A 15,261-nucleotide genomic window follows, 5' to 3' on the forward strand; every position below is an offset into this window, starting at 1 on the left:
AGCTATGAGACTATGACGGCGGTATGTGTACTTCAGCATGCGCAACGCAGTTGTAGCTGAACCCGTTGCCCCAGCTTTGGTTACTGCCTGTCCCAAACTCTCCTACTTTTTGTCTCAAGAGCGATCAGTCCATAGTACAGAGTCTTCATGCCCCAGGCTGAGATGGTGCTCAGTATCCCTGGGTTTGGCAGTTCCAGGTCCTGCTCTGTCTGATATTCTGCTGCTACTTTCTAGTTCTGTCCTATGTTACTTGTCACCAGGCTTTCCTGGGTGAATGGTCTGGTGTTGTTTTTTTCCCCAGGGTCTGTTACTCCCCTTCAGGTTATTTTACTTACTCTGTACCAGGCTTTGATGCTGCTCTCCGATACTTTCTCTGACACACTAATATTAGCTATACTTTGTGCTAGTTTCTGCAGCTTTCTGTCCCCTGAATTTGTTGTCACCAAATTGTGCAGGTCAGTGCTGTTGCTTCTATACCAGTCTCTGGTTGCTGTGTAAGGCGGTACAGAGCCTGCAGGTCCTGTCACTGTCCCAACTATTTACAGTAGTCTTCCGCTAGTAGCGGACGGATGGAGAGCAGCCAACAGGACCTACCCCCTATTCAACCTGACATGGCGTCCAGCCAATAAAATTACTTTGTAGAATGAGTCTGTCTATGAATGGCTGAGAATAGTTCATTGTCATCATTGTACCAGAGCTGTGGGGTTCCCATGTGTTCCAGGCATGACTACTCCACTAGCCCTAGACTCGAGCCATCTTGATTGTGAGACTACTTATTCATATGCAGGCGCGGTACACAAATAATATTGCTTGAAAGTCCCAGCATGACGTAAAGAGAGAGCTCTCGCTGTAAGTAAAGAGTGCAACTGTATTTATTATTAAAGAGCATGGCTGATTTTTAAAGCTGTTTTATTTGTGGCAAAAAATACAATTTTCAGCCAGCAGGTCCTATTTGAGGGCAAAATACAATTTTCAGCCAGCAGGTCTTATTTGTGGCAAAAAATAATTTTTTCAGGCAGCAGGTCTTATCTGTGGCAAAAATACTATTTTCAGCCAGGAACTGGTGGTTTTTTTTTTTTTTTTTTAGTTAGTTAGTTAAGTGACCACATCACTTTTAATAAAATTAGAGGTAGCCCTTGCCTTACAAAATTCTGCCCCCCCTGTTTTAATCCATAGCTTTCTTCTGTTCAGCTCTTTTGAATGGATCATAGGGAGTACAGTGTCCCTTTAAGGCTGGTAGAACTTTACAATAATATCACATACCTTAGTCCTGCTGGGAAGGCAACGGTTTTGTAAATGTGCTCTTTAATGTCTGTGATCTCTTATATAGCAATATGAGGAGGATCTTCTCTGAAATCAATAAATCATCACAAAACATTTCAGCTGGGCCTTTAATTGATTTTGTAAAAACAAATTGGTTCACCTTAAGTCATATTGTCCTAGACTCGTATCTTCAAAAAAAAAACACAAAAAAACTCTAATTACATGTCCAAAGCTACAGGAACGTGAGAGTAAAGCCTTGACAATTTACACCATCCCTCCCCAAAAAAGTGCTCCGAGGGCAAAAATTACTAATTACCCACTCTTAAATTCATTCATTAAGCTTTTAAATGTGTTCTATTATGTCCAGTGCACACATAGCTAAAAATAAAAAATAAATGATCCAATTTTCATATGTCTATTGTTTTCTCGAATGAAAGCTATTACTGGCATCACAAAACGCATAAATTCATTAGTGGTTTTAATAAATAGATTGCCCCATGCATCAAGACAGGGACGCAACTGCAATTATGATAACTTATATACAAGCTGAAAGCTTCTGTGTGACAAATAAGTGCATTGTTTTCTAAATAAAGAACGTGTACAGTATGATGTGGAAATTGTGGTTGAAAATAAACATTTGTAATTAGATCAAAATACTATTTTGCTTAACTATACAACAATATTGGCACCAATTAGGAAATAATTGGTTAGTCTTAGATCTGATTCAAAGAGAGGCAATGCCTTGAAGTAAGTTTAGAATGCAGCACAGCTTTTGTTAGCTGGATTTTCAATGATAAGATTCTGTCACTCATACATGCATTTATAGAAAAAGCCATTACTCAGAAACATAGAACAGGACTCCGATCTTAAGTAGTCTGTAAAGGCAGCTAAACTGGAATGCCTGTCAGATGCCGATAGTCTTCTTTTATTCAATTGTTGCAGAAACTATAAAATGTCATTCATTGACAATCACAATTCCTTAGAACATAACACGCTTCATCAATTTTTGATAATCTTAGATATTAAAGTATATTTACGGAGTGAAAGAAAGCTCCATGCTTCATGAAAATAATAATAAAAAGACAATATACAGTAGGAAACTTTTTTTTCTATGTAATATCATGCATAGTGTATGGTGAGAAAAGCTGTGGAGGTGGTTTTTCTTTTACTCAAGAGAATCAAAATCTAAATAACATTTATAACAGCCAATTTGGAACTAGGGTAAACAAACAAGAAAATAAATGTATTATAGTGTTAAGATACCCTCATATATATATAAACATGATTCTGTCAAGACACACCAGCACAGACCATGAAATAATCAAGTTTCCTTTTACATTTGTATGTGTTATGGTAAACCATTTTTATTTCAGTGTTGCAGTAGTTATATGAAGAAATCTATGTGACTGTAAATTTACACAGAGCTTGGTTTATTTAATTACAATTTATTTGATTTTTGTTTATTAAAACAACATTGCCTTTCATTTATTAATAAAATACAATTGTATATGAAACAGGAGTTAAAAAAGATGTAGACAGATACATTAAAAAGTTTCATGAACTGCATTGTTAAAGGGATAGAAAAGTCAAAATGCAATGCCATGAAAGGTACCTTTTATAAATTTTAATGTGTGTGTATTTGTGTGTGTGGGTTTGTATGTGTGTGTAAGTGTGTGCATGTATGTCTTTTATGTGTGCGTGTTTGTGCATATATGTGAGTGTATATATGGTGTTATATATGTGTGTGTGTATGTTTGTGTGTGTGTGTATATGTTTGCGTGTTGTTTATATGTGTATCATGTGTGCGTGTTTGTGCATATATGTGAGTGTATATATGTGTGTGTATATGTGTGTGAGTGTATATGTTTGCGTGTCTGTATATATGTGTTTATGTGTGCGTGTTTGTGTATATATGTGTGTATATGTGTGTGTGTATATGTTTGCGTGTGTATATATGTGTTTATGTGTGCGTGTTTGTGAGTGTATTTGTGTATAAAAGTGTATGTATTTATGTGTGTGTATGAGTGTGTGTGTATATGTCTGCGTGTGTATATATGTGTTTATGTGTGCGTGTTTGTGAGTGTATTTGTGTATAAAAGTGTGTGTATTTATGTGTGTGTATGAGTGTGTGTGTATATGTCTGCGTGTGTATATATGTGTTTATGTGTGCGTGTTTGTGTATATATGTGTGTGTGTTTGTGTGTGTGTGTATATGTTTGTGTGTGTGTATATATGTGTTTATGTGTGCGTGTTTGTGAGTGTATTTGTGTATATAAGTGTGTGCATATATTTGTGTGTATATGTGTGTTTGTATGTTCGTGAGTGTGTGTGTATATGTTTGTGTGTGTATATATGTGTTTATGTGTGCGTGTTTGTGAGTGTATTTTCGTATATAAGTGTGTTTATTTTTGTGTGTTTATATGTGTGTCTTTGTGAGTGTGTATATGTGTGTATGCATGTTTGCCCAATCAACAACCCCCACATGCTAACATTTATAGATTTTTGGCCCTGCAAATTTTAAGACTTACACTAATGTGTTAAGCACATAGGGAATGGATATGCTCATAAAATGTGTTTAACCCTTTGTAGGAGTTACACACATAATTATATGCAAGCAATAGTTTTTTGTTGTTTTTTTTAAATAGTTTTTATTGAGGTTTTTGAAAAATGTTACAAACAAGGGTCATCTTTAGAAAATAATAACATAATAACAATAAGACATACATTATTGAGGCATTAACATAATCTAATAGCTGAGAGGTAACAGCTCTGGACACAGAGTCAGAGCATTTCTGGAGAGATGTATGCACTATAACCATGAAGTATACAGCCTATGTCCAAATTCCCAACTGCCTGCGTGGAAATAAAGGAATCTACAATATGAAGATGGAAGTAATATTCCAAAACATGGTTAGCTTGTATGTCTATAAAAAAGATGATGGATTTTATAATGAAACCTCTATTTTATATTATATAAATAGGAAAAATGAAAAAAGATCCCCCTCCTAGCCAGAAAGAGGCTTTCATACAGTTATCTATTCAAATAAGATTGAGGTAAGTGGGGAATTAGCTTTTTTGTATTGGTCACTCATAGACACAATATACAAGGAAGGGGGAAAGGAGTGCAGCGGGCAAGAGACGCTCTAATTGAAGTAAGGGGTGGGGTCGGGGGGCGGAGCTATTTAGAATGCCAGAGTAGTAGAGTGGAGGGCATAGATGCATGGTTAATGAAGAAATGAGTATTATAAGAAAAACAAATAAGTCATGTACAAATATGTTAAATAAGGTCTTTTGGGGTCCACTAGTACATCAGTACCATAATTATGCAAGGGGACCACAGTATAATATACATATTTAGGACAGCAATGACACAGGGCATGTTAGCCGATTGCAGGCAGTAAAACTCCCAGGGACATAGGAGAGTAAGCGTATTAAAGTATATGGCTAGAGTCTATATATGTTAGCAAAATTTGCTAGCGCTATATGCTAGGGTTAGATAGTGAAATAGAAAAAGCTGTATTGAGGATTCATTGATACAGTGAGATAATAGGATAAATATCACATATATACAACTTGGTATTAGATTGATATCAGACTATAATATATATCTGTGAATTAGGCCTCTAAAACACATACGCCTAGATTTAGAGTTTGCGGCCAAAGGGGTGCGTTAGCTACTCGTGCTTTTTTCTGGCCGCACCTTTTAAATACCGCTGGTATTTAGAGTTCACAGAATGGCTGCGTTAGGCTCCAAAAAAGGAGCGTTATAGCATATTTACCGCAACTTCAACTCTCGATAACCAGCGGTGCTTAACGGACGCGGCCAGCTTAAAAAACGTGCTCGTGCACGATTCCCCCATAAAAAACAATGGGGCTGTTTGATCTGAAAAAAAACCTAACACCTGCAAAAAGCCGCGTTCAGCTCCTAACGCAGCCCCATTGTTTCCTATGGGGAAACACTTCCTAAGTCTGCACCTAACACTCTAACATGTACCCCGAGTCTAAACACCCCTAACCTTACACTTATTAACCCCTAATCTGCCGCCCCGCTATCGCTGACCCCTGCATATTATTTTTAACCCCTAATCTGCCGCTCCGTACACCCCCTAATCTGCTGCCTCTAACATCGCTGACCCCTATATTAATTTTATTAACCCCCTAATCAGCCGCCCCCAACGTCGCCTCCACCTAACTACACTTATTAACCCCTAATCTGCCGACCGGACCTGAGCGCTACTATAATAAATGTATTAACCCCTAATCCGCCTCACTCCCGCCTCAATAACCCTATAGAAATTAGTATTAACCCCCTAATCTGCCCTCCCTAACATTGCCGACACCTAACTTCAAATATTAACCCCTAATCCGCCGACAGGAGCTCACCGCTACTCTAATAAATTTATTACCCCTAAAGCTAAGTCTAACTTTAACCCTAACACCCCCCTAAATTAAATATAATTTAAATCTAACGAAATAAGTTAACTCTTATTAAATAAATTATTCCTATTTAAAGCTAAATACTTACCTGTAAAATAAACCCTAATATAGCTACAATATAAATTATAATTATATTGTAGCTATTTTAGGATTAATATTTATTTTACAGGCAACTTTGTAATTATTTTAACCAGGTACAATAGCTATTAAATAGTTAATAGTTAATAGATCAGCCAATCGGATTGAACTTGATTCTGATTGGCTGATATAAATATAAATATAAATCCTAAAATAGCTATAATATAATTATAATTTATATTGTAGCTATATTAGGGTTTATTTTACAGGTAAGTATTTTGCTTTAAATAGGAATAATTTATTTAACAAGAGTTAATTTATTTTGTTAGCTTTAAATTTATTTAACTTAAGGGGGTGTTAGTGTTAGGGTTAGACTTAGCTTTAGGGGTTAATCCATTTATTACAGTAGCGGCGAGATTCGGTCGGCAGATTAGGGGTTAATAATTGAACTTAGGTGTCTGCGATGTTAGGGAGGGCAGATTAGGGGTTAATACTATTTATTATAGGGTTATTGAGGTGGGAGTGAGGCGGATTAGGGGTTAATAACTTTATTATAGTAGCGGTGCGGTCCGCTCGGCAGATTAGGGGTTAATAAGTGTAGGCAGGTGGAGGCGATGTTGAGGGGGGCAGATTAGGGGTTAATACATATAATATAGGGTCGGCGGTGTTAGGGGCAGCAGATTACGTAGGATAACGTAGGTGGGCGGTGCTTTGCGGTCGGCAGATTAGGGGTTAATTATTGTAGGTAGCTGGCGGCGACGTTGTGTGGGGCAGTTAGGGGTTAATAAATATAATATAGGGGTCGGCGGTGTTAGGGGGAGCAGATTAGGGGTACATAAGGATAACGTAGGTGGCGGTCGGCAGATTAGGGGTTTAAAAAAATGTAATCGAGTGGCGGGCGATGTGGGGGGACCTCGGTTTAGGGGTACATAGGTAGTTTATGGGTGTTAGTGTACTTTAGAGCACAGTAGTTAAGAGCTTTATAAACCGGCGTTAGCCCAGAAAGCTCTTAACTACTGACTTTTTTTTCTGTGGCTGGAGTTTTGTCGTTAGATATCTAACGCTCACCTTCAGCCAAGACTCTAAATACCGGCGTTAGAAAGATCCCATTGAAAAGATAGGATACGCAAATGACGTAAGGGGATCTGCGGTTGAAAAGTCGCGGCTGGAAAGTGAGCGTTAGACCCTTTCCTGACTGACTCCAAATACCAGAGGGCGGTAAAAACCAGCGTTAGGAGCCTCTAACGCTGGTTTTCACGGCTACCGCCCACTCTAAATCTAGGCCATAATGTGGAAAATGGCTCAGACATATCAAAACTGAGTGTTAGATCATACGTAAGCAATAGTTTTAACGTATTAGAGAATTTTCTTTTTACACTTTTTTATCCATTTAACTGTAAGAATTTAATATGTATTGCTGCACTGTTTTTTTTATGAGATACTAAAGAGACATTGTATTACATTTGTCTATTATTCATATAAAAGAAAACATAATTAATTTTTGATACCTGAAAAAAGTGGAGTAAAAGCTGTTTAAATTATCTTGTAACTAATACAGCTGTATCATTGTTTCGGTACAAATGCCAATGGTCAACCATTTTAGCATTAAAGGTATATGGGTAGCGCTTGCTGATTGGGGGCTACATTTAGCAACCAATCAGCAAGCGCTACCCTTGTGCTGAACCAAATCAGCCAATGGGATTTAACAAGAATGACTTATCAGCCAATGAGCCTTAACAGGAAGTGCACATTTGATAAAACAACATTACATTGTGTTGTGTGTGACAGACAAGCTTTATATTATTTAGGTCACTGTCTCTTTAACCACATGTTACAAATGACCTATATTTCTAACCATTATGTCACTGTGGTATTTTCTAAATGTAGTTATTGAGGAAAAAGATGAACTCTTACTTCCCTAAATAATTTGGCCACAGGCTGTCTCTGTTGTAATTGACCTTTCCAAAGCTACCAAATGACCTCTCTGTAGAGACATAATCACAAGTTCTGCACAAGAAGGTGACAAGGTTGAAGCCATTTTTAAATGATTGACATATTTATTGAATAGTAATCTCAACTTTTTTTTGTCACGCTGGTCTTCAAAGCAACTATGAAATCTCTGTTTTAAATGTCAGATATATATTTTTCAACAAAAGCACCAATCTCGCTGACCAGAGGACAGTGTTTATACTATTAACATCAATGAAAAGTCTTGGACAACTCGAAACAATGCAAGATGCTTTTGTAACATTTTTTTTTTATGAATAATCACTTATTAAGTGCAGGGATAAATTAAAAAGGGACATCCTGATGTAAAACATTACGGGATAGATTACAAGTGGAGCACAATATTGTGCTTATGCAGCACTATATTTGCACTCCACTCAGTAATACTAGCAGGAACGTAAATGTGCGTTGGTGTTACAAGTAAGGGGCAATGTTGAACGTGACCTCGTGCTTGCATTGCCAGGAAGCTTTTTGCTCACAAGGGCGAGCTTCCATAGGCTTCAATGGGAGCCTTCGTTCTGACACAGCAAACCACCTAGCGCAGCGCAGGGGGCAATTCGTGCAGCGTTGGGCAGCAATAAATAATTATATATGTATATGAATATATACAGCTATATATTTATGTGTTTTTCTAAAAATCCACATCCCCTCACTTTAACCCTTTGTAACTGCTTATGTGCCGGGGGTTTTTTTTATAAGTTAATTTAATGATACTCTACTGTCCTCTTTATTTTGGGGGCAATTGGGGCAGCTTTTTATCATTAACCAGAGATCTGGTCTCTAGTTAATTAATTCAAGCGCAAAGTGAAACCACAAGCTCACAGTCACATTAACCAGCTACTTGTAATGGCTGGTTATTTAACGTGCGGCCGTAAACAGGCAAATTTGCCCCTTTACAGATGCACGTTAAAGTGATGGTAAACTTTAACAAATCAAATGACATATATGCAATCTTTAAAACACAGAAAAAAATAAAAACTGGCACTATGACTTAGTAAATTACTGAGGAAATGGATCTTGGAAGAGTCTGGTGCTACCCCACTATAATAGAATCCATCCACCCTCCCACAGACAGGAGAGAACCAAGATAGGGGCTTATAGCACTCACCCTCAACGTAATACAAAATTATGGCCACCATAAATTAATGTTGTTTTACACACCCCTGTTTCCTGGCCGATAACAGGATACATCAGCTTCAGGTGCCAGGGGTGTCACAAGAAATGTACTTTTACTTTTAAAACAAACGCGTTTCGGCTGTTAATCTGGCCTTTCTCAATGTTAAGTAAATTAAACAAATTAAACAAATTTTAACACATTAGTTAGTTCGAATTGAATTTCAAATGTTTACATAACATTCTTACATTTTCGGTTTTTAATTTTACGATTACATTCGAAAAATATTTGTTTTTGAAAAATTTGAATTTATATATTTGTGATAATATTTCTAATGCTTTCTCTAAATGTAATATTCGAATTATGCAATATTCAAATTTGAAAAATTCGAATTTATATGTTTGTAATAGTATTTATAATGCTTTCTTTAAATGTAATATTCGAATTATGCAATATTCGATCAAAATAGAAACATTCGAATTGATATATTTGTATCATATTTATGCATTAATTTACTAGATTCCCTACCACATGAACTATTGAACTTCTGAATAGTATTTGTTAAATAGAATGTTAAATTCGAAATTTCAAATGTGACGTTCAATCTAATTAGAATTCGAAAGTGACATTCGAAAACTGTAAATAGCTTTCGATTATAGAATTTGTAAGAATATTCGTTCGTATCAACATTTGTATTTGTATTTTGAATTTCAGTAATAACATTCGTTCTAACATTCGAATTCGGAAATTTACACATTCGCCCATCTCTAATTTTAAGTAAGACATTGACAAGCCAAAAATGCAGGTATTGCAGCCTTTTAAACATCTAATTTAATGTAACTAACCAATCCCAGTGTGGGACACTTCATCGCTCCTCCCACTTTTCAAAGTTGTCCGCTAATAGGACATACTGAGGGGTGTGAGCTGAAATCGCTCATTTAATTGGTCCGTAGTTAGAGGTGTTAAAGATGTTAATGCAGTGTCACCACACACCCCTTCTCCCCTCTGTTTTTTGCTGTCAGAAACAAAAACATGTTGTTATGCTAAAAATCAATGTACGATCCTTTACTTGTGTGTAATACACGTTGTATAGGTGATACTGATTATGAGTTATGTCTGGAAGGTAACTGTAGGTTGATTCATACCTCCTGAATAGCCTATGCATAGTGATAACGGTTTAAGCTCCAACATATGTGTATAATGTAATCAGAGCACCGATCTTGCATTCACTTGTGCATATCATATTAACACTGTCACCTTATTCACAATCGTCGCATCTATTCAGATTATGCTATGCAATATTGTGCCTGATACCTGCATTATTAAAGAAGACCCAAAAGTTGTTCTTTCGTTCATTGCCATAAGGCAGGGGGTGTCCAAACTTTGCTCTCCAGAGGTTTTGGAACTACATTTTCCGATGATGCTCAGCCAACATTTTATCTAGCTGAGCATCATGGGAAATGTAGTTGCAAAACCTCTGGAGAGCAAAGTTTGGACACCCCTGCTTAAGGCATCACACTGTTGAGTCTAAATATCTACTTAGTTTCTCTCATCAAGCAATATTGTTTCTGTGTTACCAAACTTTTATTTCTGGTTTAAACCCTTTCTAGTCCCCAACACTTCATAGCAATTTGTGTGGCCATTATGATACTGAAGGAAGTGATTAGCCACACTAGTTATTTGGTTTCCCTTTTTCCACATCTTTTCCGGCAGTGTTTTATTGCTTAAATGCTCCGTGACACTAGTTCCCGACTCCTAGGTGGTCATGCCAACATAAAAAAGGTAACAATTGCATGTTAAACAATAGATAACATTTTCACTTTTGCAGGTTAATGTGGTTTATAAACCATTTTTATTAAACCGATCAGTGACCATTTTAGTCACTACCATATGTTGGCGGACTCTACAACCACCACAGGGGATAGAACCTTTAAAAAGTGGGGGCTTATTGGCGTTCCTATCAAAATGACTTTGGGGTAAACAATCATTCAGGTTATTTGACCTTCTATAGGTGAACATCTGGTTATTTGCTAATAGGCTTTTAACACATGCCAGTGTCTCTTAAAAATATCCTTAATTTGTTCACTATAAGGTGAATAAGTGGTGATAAACCTTATGGGGATTGGACTTAGATACTGTTCTGGATTTTAATAACTCAACTCTATTTTCTTCATGGGCTTTGTGATAAACCTTTACTAAAGATTTGTGTGAGTATCCCCTTTGTAATAGTCTGTCCCTAAGGTCCCTTGCTGCTGTTTGGAAAGATTATTCTGTTGAGCAGTTCCTCCTCATCCTCAGGTACTCACCAACTGGTAGTCCCTTAATCGTAGAGGGGTGAGAACTGCTTGAGGCACACAATATATTGTTTGTGGCAGTAGGTTTCCTATATGTTGCAGTCTCTAATTTGTCACCTGTTTTAGAGATAGTTAGACCAAGGAATTCCATTTTGTCTTTACTTGCTGAATAGTTAAAAATAACCCAAAAGATTGATATTTAAAACTGCCACAAACTCCTGAAGTATCTCCACTGGTCCTATCCAGATTGAATAGATTATCGTCTATATATCTAGACCAGTGGGATATATATTGTGTGAATTGTACCATTGATCCATTGTGTAGACTGTCCCCTTAAGATAGCGCTCCACTCGTAATCTGGCCCTACATGTTCTAATTCATCAGATAATGTAATTTTCTGTTATTGACCCTAGCTAACTATGTGCAGCTGCAATACATGAGGATCTTGAGCATAACTTTACCTATGTGTTTAACAGCGGCAGAAATGCAGCTTTGGCGCAGGAAATTGAAATTCATTTTACAGTGCATGTGACTGCCACTCCTGATTGGTCCCTTTGTGGTTTCCCGCTTCGTACCTGCAAACTAGACATGTGCAGCAGAGAAAAATTTAATTTGTCAGAATCCCTTCACAACGAATATTCTGGGAAATTAGTTTCCCTGAATATTTGTCTGCTCCACTATTAAATATTAATTTGCTACAGGTGAGTAAGCTCACCTATAGCGTAATACTTACCTCTAGTGCACTGGAGAGCCACGCTAATCCTAACCTTCTTCTTAGAGCCGTCAGCTGCGCTAATAGGAGGCTTAGCATGGCGGATCCTGGTGCCTATGCTAAAGGACTTTCTCCTTTTTTTTTCTTTTTTTAATAAATGTTATATTCTATCAGAAATCCCAATTTCAAAAGGGACAGTCAAGTCCAAAATAAACTTTCATGATTCATATAGGGTGAAATTTTTAACAGTTTTCAAATTTACTTTTATCACTAATTTTGCTTTGTTCTCTGGTATTCATAGTTGAAGGCTTAAACTAGGTAGGATCGTATGCTAATTCTTAGACTTAAAGGCCGCCTCTAATCTGAATGCATTTTCACAGTTTTTCACCACTAGAGGGCATTAGTTCATGTGTGTCATATAGATAACATTGAGCTCACGCAGCTAAGTACCTAGGAGTCAGGCACTGATTGGCTAAATGCAAGTCTGTCAAAAGAACAGAATAAGGGGGAAGTTTGAATTATTATAACTGTGTTGGTTATGCAAAACTGGGGAATGGGTAATAAAGGGATTATCTATCTTTTTAAACAACAAAAATTCTGGTGTTGACTGTCCCTTCAAAGGGACACTCAACTCAAAAAAATGATGGATAATTCCTTTTTTAATCCCCTTTTTTTACCCATTCCCCAGTTTTGCAAAACCAACATGGTTATATTAATATACTTTTAACCTCTGTGATTACGTTGTATCTAAGGATCTTCTGACAGCCCACTGATCACTTGACCTTTTATTTATTATCTATTGACTTGCATTTTAGCTGTGTTGTGCACAACCCACGGGCATGAGCACAATGTTATCTATATGGCAAACATGAACTAGTAGTCTCCTGTTGTGAAAAGCAAATAAAAAAGCATGTGATAAGAGGCTTTCTATATTGGCTTAAAAACAGGCAGAAATTTAGAGGTTTAAACGTTATAAAATATATAAATATATCAATGTTGGTTGTGTAAAGCTGGGGGATGGGTAATAAAGGCGTTATCTACCTTTTTAAACAATAAAAATGTTAGTGTTGACTGTGCCTTTAACCCTTTGGCTGCCAGAAAGGCATTACATCTATGGTAGCCAAGTGGTAAACTTAGAATTATTTGAACTTTTCAACAGGTATTTGTTTTTAGTGTATGCATTGCTGTCACCTGTGGATCCCAGAAAAGGTCACTGCATCACCCTTGTGCCTCAGCCTCCCCTGTTATGTGTATGTTTTATGGGTGTTATAGCGTACAACAGAGTGAGAGGTGTTAAAGCAACAGGCAATGATATTTAAAAACCTTCTCACAACATCATTACTGACAGCACAGGTCATAGCCTAAGATATAGATGTAATAAAAATCCATTCAGCATAAAAGGTTACAGACACAGTAAGTAATAATGTTTAGATATAGGTAATGTTTTTACAAACACTTTATGGGCCATGTGTCAAAGTCTCCTTTCTGAAAAGAGCAGAGCACAACTGCTTCAAACACATCAGAAATTCCCATTAATTCTCTTGGCTGTACGTATAGATTTTCTGGGGTATTTATATTATCTTTACTGTAGTCCTGCTGCTATTACCAAGCTTCCCTCTTTTAGGTTCCTTCCTCTGGCATGTTACAAAAGCTGAATGACTAATTTCAATAAAAAAAAAACAGGCACACACATTACACATCTACATATTTATTTAAAGGAGATCTTTAGTTTTCATTTTATATCATGAGTAAGAAAAAAAGGCTTAAATGGTCATAAAAGCTTATAATTGAGCAATACTCAGATATCCATTACAATGAAAGACCTAGACCTGTACTCAACTTCTATACTACTATATTGATGTTTTGGTCACATCAGTGAAGTATTTATTTACTTGGGTGTATTGTGGTTTGCTATTTAAGTGAAAGTATTAAGTGAAAGTAAACACATTGAGGTGTTTCAGATAGAGCATGCAATTTTAAGAAACTTTCTAATTTACTCCTATTATCATTGTTCTCTTGGTATCTTTATTTGGAAAGCAGGGATGTAAGCTTAGGATCAGGCCCATTTTTTTGTGCAGCACCTGGGTAGCACTTGCTGATTGGTGGCTAAATGTACCCAATTGCTGAACCGAAAATAGGCTGGCTCCTAAGCTTACATTCCTGTTTTTTAAAATTGCGTGCTCTATCTGAATGATGAATGACAAAATTAGGTTTCCTATCCGATAATATCAAATGTTTATTTATCCAATTTTTGAAAATTCTATTTATTTTTCTCCCTCTTCATGTCATTTAGCTCTGAAATTAAGATTTTTTAAATTCTCAGAACTGAAAAAACACCCTGCAGACTTATTAAGGCTAACCCTGCTACATAACTTACCTAATTGGCTTTAACAAATAAGAACTGCAAAATAATGCACTATATACCAACAATATGACCAAGCAGACTCAAGCCCAGATTGCCTCCTCCAAATGAGACGTGGTGGGTGGAGTTTAGCTTTTAAAAAAACATTGCAGCAAAGACAATGTCAATTTGTTTTAAAAATGTTAAGACTTGGCTGATATTTTGTTGTATCGCAACGCAACATAAGTATCTTGTAATCAAAAGGTGTTTCCTGTCCCTTAAAAGACACATTAAAGGGACTGAAAAGCCAAAATTAAACTTGGATTGGAAAGATCATAAAGTTTTAAACAACTTTTCAATTTACTTCTAATATCAATTTGTAGTAGTTTCATTGTATCATTTGTTAAAGATTAATCTTAGGTGAGCTTAGAAGCGTGCATGTGTCTTTAGCCATCTGTCAGTGATGTTTGCAATATTGTTTATAGCAGTGTTATACATAGTTGCAAACGTTGCTGCCATAGACTGCTAATGGGCCGCACTAAAGAAGCTGCATAAGCAACTTCTGGCCATTTCGGAGCAGACTCGCTCATGTGAGCTTATAACTGAAAGTTAAACAGCATCAGTTGGGGAACTTCCGGGCGGCGGCCATGATAGGTCGCAGTTTTGTGTGCTGCTCCAGCCTTGATAGATTTGGCTAGATAAATACATTATAACAAGTTACCTTCTGGCAAGAAATTACAACTACTGCAATCAAGCTAATCATCCCTGGACCCTTACCTATTAACCTTAAAATCGTTCAGATTGCTGCCAGCACCAGAGCACCGGAGCTTACATTGAGGTTGCGGCCTCCAACTAAACCCCCCGGTAGAGTTCACTCAGGGCTCTGCCGTTGCACAACGCCGTAGTTGCGTTGCAATTACACTACATAGAGATCTTCGAAATATCTACCAAGCTTATGACTAACATGGAGGAGCTTTACTTCTATATTAAGTTGCTGCTGGAGGAACATGAAGAG

This window comes from Bombina bombina, chromosome 2, assembly GCF_027579735.1.
Source record: "Bombina bombina isolate aBomBom1 chromosome 2, aBomBom1.pri, whole genome shotgun sequence".
Lineage (NCBI taxonomy): Eukaryota > Metazoa > Chordata > Amphibia > Anura > Bombinatoridae > Bombina > Bombina bombina.